The sequence below is a fragment of the Periplaneta americana genome, chromosome 9 (assembly GCF_040183065.1).
Source record: "Periplaneta americana isolate PAMFEO1 chromosome 9, P.americana_PAMFEO1_priV1, whole genome shotgun sequence".
NCBI lineage: Eukaryota > Metazoa > Arthropoda > Insecta > Blattodea > Blattidae > Periplaneta > Periplaneta americana.
The window spans coordinates 159,529,058-159,537,132 of record NC_091125.1 but is presented as its reverse complement, the minus strand read 5'-3'; positions in this window follow the sequence as shown (position 1 = coordinate 159,537,132).

The window sequence follows — 8,075 nt, the reverse complement described above, 5'->3', positions numbered from 1 at the left end:
GTGCGTAGAGATTTATTATAAACTAGCCATACCCGTGCGCTCCGCTGCACCCGTTAGAAATAAATATAAAGTAATTACATAATTAAAATAGGACATTTGATCCCGGGAACATTCGTGTTTGATAGAAGGATAAATCGTTTAATATGTTACTTAATTTAAATTTCATCCAAATAATTAAAATGCGATCATTTTGGTCCAGAGACCACTCATTTGGTGCAATGACAATTCATTTAACATGTTTCTTAATTTTTTATTACATGCAACCATAGTTTAATGAAGATTGACATCATTTAGATTTAATGTGTAGGCCTATATTTTATTTCCCTTGTTATAGGTTTCCATTGAATTATGGTAATAACTTAATTTTAACCCTTGTTTTCTACGTATTCAGTAAATGGCGCTTGGCCCACTGTGGTTCTGAACCCTTCAAATAACTTAAATAACTTAAATTATATTATATTATATTATATTATATTATATTATATTATATTATATTATATTATATTATATTATATTACATTATATGTTATATTATATAAAAAGTGTGTTGATAACGGATGTAACTTACATAAACATTATTTTAAGAAATACAGGACACGAATATACAGAATAGCCTATCACGTTTTCTGTGCATAAGAAGCTATTTTAATCTTGACTGTCCTCAATTCACTCAGAAGTTACTGTAATAACATTATAGCATTATGTCCATCTAGAGAAACTACACTTTCAAATGGTGAAATAATAATTAATTATACAAATCTGTTAATTTAGCTTCCGATATTACTTCATACAAACACAGAAACATTCTCTTTAGGCTATGTTTCATAGCTTTCGATTATTGTTGCACAAGGCTCCTTATAGACGAAGTCATTTGTTTTTTATTTCATTACACCGCCTTAGATGGCAGTTATTTTAATTTTAAAACTCATTTATCTCATTAAATATCAATCCTATCAAAATTTTTCAAAGAATAAAACTTATCGGAAATGAGTTTTAAAGAAACTTTTGTTATGTAACATTTTTCACAAAAATCAATAATAAGCGATATATTTCGATTCATTTAATTCAGGCCTCCTTATAACCTCCCTTTTAAATAACGTATTTTGAAAGCCATATAGCCTAAAATCTAAGTTACAACGAACTTAATTTATATTCTAATTTTCATCGAAATCCGTTCAGCCATTATCGCATGAAAAGGTAACAAACATACAGACAGACAGACAGACATACAAACAAAATTTTCAAAAAAGCGATTATCGGTTTCAGGGTGGTTAATTATATATGTTAGGACCAATTATTTTTGGAAAATCGAAAATTACCAGAAAAATGTCGGCTACAGATTTATTATTAGTATAGATTTTGTGTACAGCAGAAAAGTTCGTAATTTGATTGATTTGAGACAGCGTATCATTCAAGCAGTTGAGCTTATAACATCTAATATGTTGAACACCTGGCGAGAGGTTGAGTATCGTTTTGATACATGTCGAACTATAAATGGTGCTCATGTTGAAGTGTACTAGTGGAAATAATAGTAATATACGTTACAAGAGCGGTATGTTGACGTTTTCATGTTCGAGGAAAAGATTGAAAAAGCGAAACGTAGTTGAGCTTTTTTAATTTCCGGGAACATGAAAACAAACATACCGCTCGTGTATCGTACATTATTTTGTGCGAAGATCGTTTATTATATACCTGAAAGACGAATTTCTAATTAGTTGCAATGAAATCTCCATGTTGGTTTCTGTTTAATGACGGCAACTTCGGAAAACCAGAATATCTTTCTTCAACATTGTTGCTGTAAAATGTTTTCTGTGTTTACTATACTCCAGCAGGCCGTGATATACGTCTGTCTCCCCCCCCCCCCGAGTCTATAAATGCGAACTTAAAACAAACGGTAAGGTTATGTAATGATTTATTTTTCATTTTAATATTTTAACAATATTATTTATATAACATATTGCAGTAATAACATCGGCATCTGGAATCTTGTTGATTTTTTCACGGCTTCCTTAATGTTACTTGTATCAGGAATGCAATAAGTTTCGTGGAGTAGTAAACTTTACTTAATTTTTGCAAATATTTAAAAACAATAATTAACATTGAAATTTAGGTGAAATTGCAGTGGTAAGTTTCCAATTTATAATTATTACTATGTTAAACGTCTCTAAAAATAATATGTTAAAAGCCTAAAGCAGTAAAATGAATGTGGCGCTTAAGCGGTAAGAAGAGGGAAATTGTTGTGTGTGTTACGTTGGGAATACTGAATGTGGTATTTCACACTTACCGCGTATTGGTTCTGTGCGGAAAACAAGCAAATACGCACGATCTCGCACAAAAACTTTTTTCAGTTACTCTACACCTTATCCAAGTTACAATATACGCTGTTTTTTTCTGTATACTTTTAGTGTGGACACAGTGTACTTATGGAAGAAAGGGTTATAAGAAAACACTATAGATAAGACCTCTATTCAGATGCATTGTTAATGTTGATAAAGATCTAAAAAAAATATTAGACTTCAGTGACTAGCGAAAGTTACTATCATTCTTAGATAGAATCGTTTGTTCAGCAGTGAGTGTTTTTATGATTCGTAAGTAAAAAGGAACTATGAGATATTTTAGTGTGGGACGATTTAGTTGGCATTTCATTGTGGGAAATAAATTGCATTGTGTTTAGGAGTGGTCTTCAAGTAAATAAAAATGACTGTGCGATAAGAAACTCGTCTGGTTGGCTAGCTGGTAACGGATCTTACCTCAATCTCATTGGTATCTCGTTCGAACCTCGCCTGCAGCACTGAAGGTTACTTTGGTTTCTTCAACTCTGCGTGTGAATTGCTTAATAGGCTATTACCTTCAAATAGGCCAATCGAACAAACCACATTCAGCGACCTCCTTTCATCTATATGACAAAGGATTTTCGTACTTTTCTGACATCAACACCACGACCACCAACATTATCGTCGTCCTGATCATCATCATCATCATCATCATCATCATCATCTTTTATTTCATCGCCACCAACAACATAATAGTAGCAGTAATAATAATAATAATAATAATAATAATAATAATAATAATAATAATAATAATAATATAATAATAATAATAATAATAATACTTGAAGCAAGTAATGATATAGGTCTAAAAGTAAATCCCGAAAATCAAATTATATGATTATGTCTCGTGACCAGAACATAGTATGAAATGGAAATATAAAAATTGTAAATTTATCCTTTGAAGAGATGGAAAAATTAAAATACCTTGAAGCAACAGTAAGAAATATTAATGACACTCGAGAAGAAATTAAGCGGAAAATAAATGTGAAAATGCCTGTTATTATTCGGTTGAGAATTTTTTGTCATCCAGTCTGCGTTCAAAAAAAATTGGAAGTTAGAATTTATAAAAGAGTTATATTACCGTTTGTTCTGTATTGTTGTGAAACTTGGACTCTCACTTTGAGAGAGGAACAGAAGTTAAGGCTGTTCGAAAATAAGATACTTACAAAAACACTTGGAGCTAAGAGAGATGAAGTTACAGGAGAATGGAGAAAGTTACACAACGCAGAACTGCACGCATTGTATTCTTCACCTAACATAATTAGGAACGTTAAATCCAGGCGTTTGAGATGGGCAAGGCATGTAGCACATGGACGAATCCAGAAATGCATATAGAGTGTTAGTTGGAAGGCCGGAGGGGAAGAGACCTTTGGGGAGACCGAGACGTAGATGGGAGGATAATATAAAAATGGATTTGAGGGCAGTGGGATATGATGGTAAAGACTGAATTTATCTTGCTCAGGATAGGGACCGATAGTGGGCTTATGTGAGGACGGCAATGAACCTCCGTGTTCTCTAAAAGCCATTTGTAAGCAAGCAATAATAATAATGTTTATTCAAATTTTTATACATATGTTATGATAGAAACTAAGTTACCCGAATGTGGAAACTCTAATGGTCGGGTGCAGTGCAATTGTGTAAAAGTTGGGACTTAAATAAAAATTATACAGACACATAATAATAATGATATAATAATAACGTATATTAGAAAATGACAACAAATTTAATAATACCAACAAAATAACAGTAATGATAATAAAGTTGGTAAGAATACATATAAAACTGATAAGCGAGATGAAGTTAACGCACATTCATAAAGGCGCATTGTAATGTGGCAGACAATAATAATATTAATATTACAATATATGTGTTCTAGAATGTTAATAGAAATCAATGTATAAGAATTTAAAAGTATTCATATATCCAATTATACTTTATTTTTAAACTTCTGGATACCGGTAGTATATGTAGATTATTTAGCTGTGGATAATTTTTCAACATTCAATTTTATAATCCTGGTCTATAGCATCTGCTGTGTCCAAAACGAGCAGCAAATTCAGTTACTAGAGTTGAAAAATTTCTTCTAGTATTATACAGAGTGATTCACAGGGATTTACCGCCACTTACGGAGTTTATTTTCGAAGACATTCTGAGTAAAAAAAGTCATATAAACATTTGTCCTAATCTCAATATTTTCAGAATTACACCAATTTGAAATTGTTAGTAAAATACTTTTTTCTTTGGCTTTAAGGATAAAACGATATTACAACTAGAGAAGGAACTATTCAGAAGTATCATTTCTTTAATTGGCTAGTGTTCTAAAGCTAAAAATGTGTTCTTAATTGCTTTGTACAGATTTTGTTCCTCAATTTTTAACTAAAAATTACGTAATTCTTACGCATTTATCACAAAAATTGTTACAAATTATACGACTTTAGGAACTAGATTATTTAAAGTTTAATTCTGTATCCCAATGTACAGTCTTGAAGAATTTACATGAGTGGCGTGATTTGTATCAATTATGTGATAAATGCGTAAGAAAATGTAATTTTGTAGTTAAAAATCGAAAAAAAAAATTTTGTACGAAGCAACTATGGAATTTACAACACACTTTTAGCTTCAGAATAATAGCTAAATAAAGAAATTATACTCCGAAAGGTTTATTCTTTTCCTGTAGTATTTTTTTACCCTTGAAACTAAAAAAAATGGTATTTTTCTAACTACTTCAAATTAGTGTAGCTCTGAAAATATTGAGATTAGGACAAATGTTTAAATGACATTTTTTGCTCAGAATATCTTCGGAAATGAGTGACGGTAAATCCTCATGAATCACCCTGAATTCATGTATATTAGTTACGAATTTTATTTAATTTTTGTGAAATTATATTAAGAAAAGTATGTTTATATATTTGATCAATTTGAGCACTTGATCGTCAGAATAAATTAATTTTGTCGAATTACTACTTTCACTTCAGCTGCTAAAACTTCTTGCACTTCAACTGTTTCTGCTTCTAGTTGTAACCTATTACCGGTAATACTAAAGTGATTGTATTACCGCTACTGCTACTCCATGACACTTGAAACTCAAGGAGAAACCTTATCTAGGCAAATCTAGGCCTGTATGTTAAACACACGTTCTATATTAAAAGTGCTGCTATTAATCAGTTAAATTCACCCGAAGCGATCGGAATTGACTACATTCCTACGCATTTGCAAGTCGTGAGTAGACGTGTGCACTTTCTCCCCAGTTTCCCGCCATGCAAATGCAACAGGTTGCTACATCACAGCAGCATGACTCTGGGAATTGGAAACAACCGAGCACAACAAAGGCAACTAGGAGAGCCAGGCTCTACCTACCTGAAACTTAATTTCGAGCTCTTTTATTTTGCATTGAGTCTCATCTCAAATGCTCAAGGGTTTAATAAGCCTTTGGAATTCACAAGTGGAACGACCCCGCTCAATGACATGGCCTACATCAAGTTGACTAGTCTCGAACACCGGTCCTTCTAATAGGAAACTCAGATTTTTTCTGTGCGATTGGATCTGTTGGATATATTGTATGGTTTGTCGTAGAAATTGTGACTGTGGTGTACGCTTGTTCTCACAACTTGTTTCCTCTGCGATTTTCAATTTATCTTTCTTTCCGTATGAAGATGTCATCTTAACTGCTCCAACAAACCTTCGCAATTTAAAATTAAGTCCGTCACGAAAGTGACATATATTTTGTCCTTACGAGTTTTACAATAATTTAGTTCCTTGGTCTCGTACACTGGGTCTCAAAGAATAATCTCCTTAAATTAGTGGCATTACTTATGGTTCATTTTGATACCTACAGGGACATCATTTTATTTTTACTAACATTTTTAATATTAACCTGGCTATATCTTCGGATTAAAGGTCTAGAACCGGAAACACCGCTTGCTCCCCCTTCCAAGACTGGAGTTGGATGATACTGGCGTAAAATACAAATCACTTTACTAGGTATAGAAGGGAAGAAAAGTAATTCATCCATTTATGTAAACTAGGAAATATCGCAATTTTGAGTTTGATAATTTTCATTACGTTTTTGTTTAATCAAAATACAGTACTGTATTAACACTTAGTGTTTTTACTCACGAATTGAGCTATCCATTCGGACGTACTAATTATGCAGTGTGTATTATACTGTCTACAGCACATTAGCGTATAATATAGAGAATGAAGTTAAATTGAAAAATAATCATAATATGGATATTTAAACACGTTTTTGAAAATGGTGGCCGTTCATTTCGATACAGGCTTCAATTCTTTTGTGCATATTATCGCACTATAGACTAAGGTACCTAATTCCAATTACCATTTTCGTCCTTCGTACGAGTAACTCATGCTGAAATAATTCTATAGGCCCTACCTACTGTATCTTACGTACTGTAAATTTAATCTTCACTTCTGTCCCATCCGAAAAGATAAAATTACTCAGAAATGCTATCTACTGTCCGTTCAAGTGGTTTTGTCGCATGGTCGTAGAAAGGGGGGGGGGAAATCACGTGACAGTTAATGACTTAACGAGGCCATTTTATTTAAGTTATTTTAAACAGTTGTATAATATTACGTAGACGTCCAATTCCTAACAGAAATTAATGTTTTCAGAAAAGAGCTAAGACAGCCCAGCTATTAGACTTTGCAGAGGGGCGAACAGAAGCTGGTGGGAGGAAACCGGGATGCGACGTAGGCAAACGGACGACAGTATCTGTGCGAATATATGATTCAATATTGAAAGCTCTTTCGTCACTGGAAAACGCGAACATATTTCTGGAACGTACTGTGGTGGACGGTTGGAAGTTTACTAGTAGAGGGGGTGGGAGTGAAGTACATTCAAAAACTCAGGTACAATAAAAATTGAAGTAAAAATAAAATGATGTCCTGTATTTATTCTTACTGCTTAACAGAATCATTAGACCGATGTCTCTTCTGTAAATGTGCGGAAATTTGATCCGAACAAATGTAACATTTTACAATTTATTTTCAGAACGAAAAGTTACATTTGTTCGGATCAAATTTCTGCACATTTAAAGGACAAAACTAAAATTCTTTCAATCAATTATTGTCATAATACACTGCTCCTTAAATTGGCTGAGCATGTTGGAAATTCAATCAATGGCTTTCCCAGAACATGTTATGAATTGCTTACTACAAAATAATTTTTTTCTCGAAAAGGAACCAAAAGCGAGCAAAATTGCATGAAACTTTTTTGTTTGAAATATTTCAATTGAAATTAATTTCATTGCTTACGGTTCACTCTGTATATACCGATATTAAGCCGAAAAAAGGAGTTATCCCCGTTTTGCACTGGTATTTTTATTGTGGTGGATTTTATTGAAGAGATTATATTGTACTTTTACAATGTTTGTAATGAATAAAGGGATGAATGAAGTTAAATGATAAGGCATCGTTGGTTTCGATATTTAATAGTAATATGCGTTACTAGAGCGGTATGTTGAAGTTTTCATGTTCGAGGAAAAGTTTGAAAAAGCGAAACGTAGGTTGGGAATACTGAATGTGGAATTTTATACTTTCCGCGGATTTGTTTTGTGCGGAAACCAAGCAAATACGCACGATCTCGCACAAATGTTAATTACATTTTCTGCACATGCTATTCTTGAGAAAAGAGATGAGAAAGGGCAGATAGAAAATCATAAATTGCTTATTCTATACAGGGTGTTAAAAAAGATATCGAATATTATAGGAGGTGATAGTACTTGT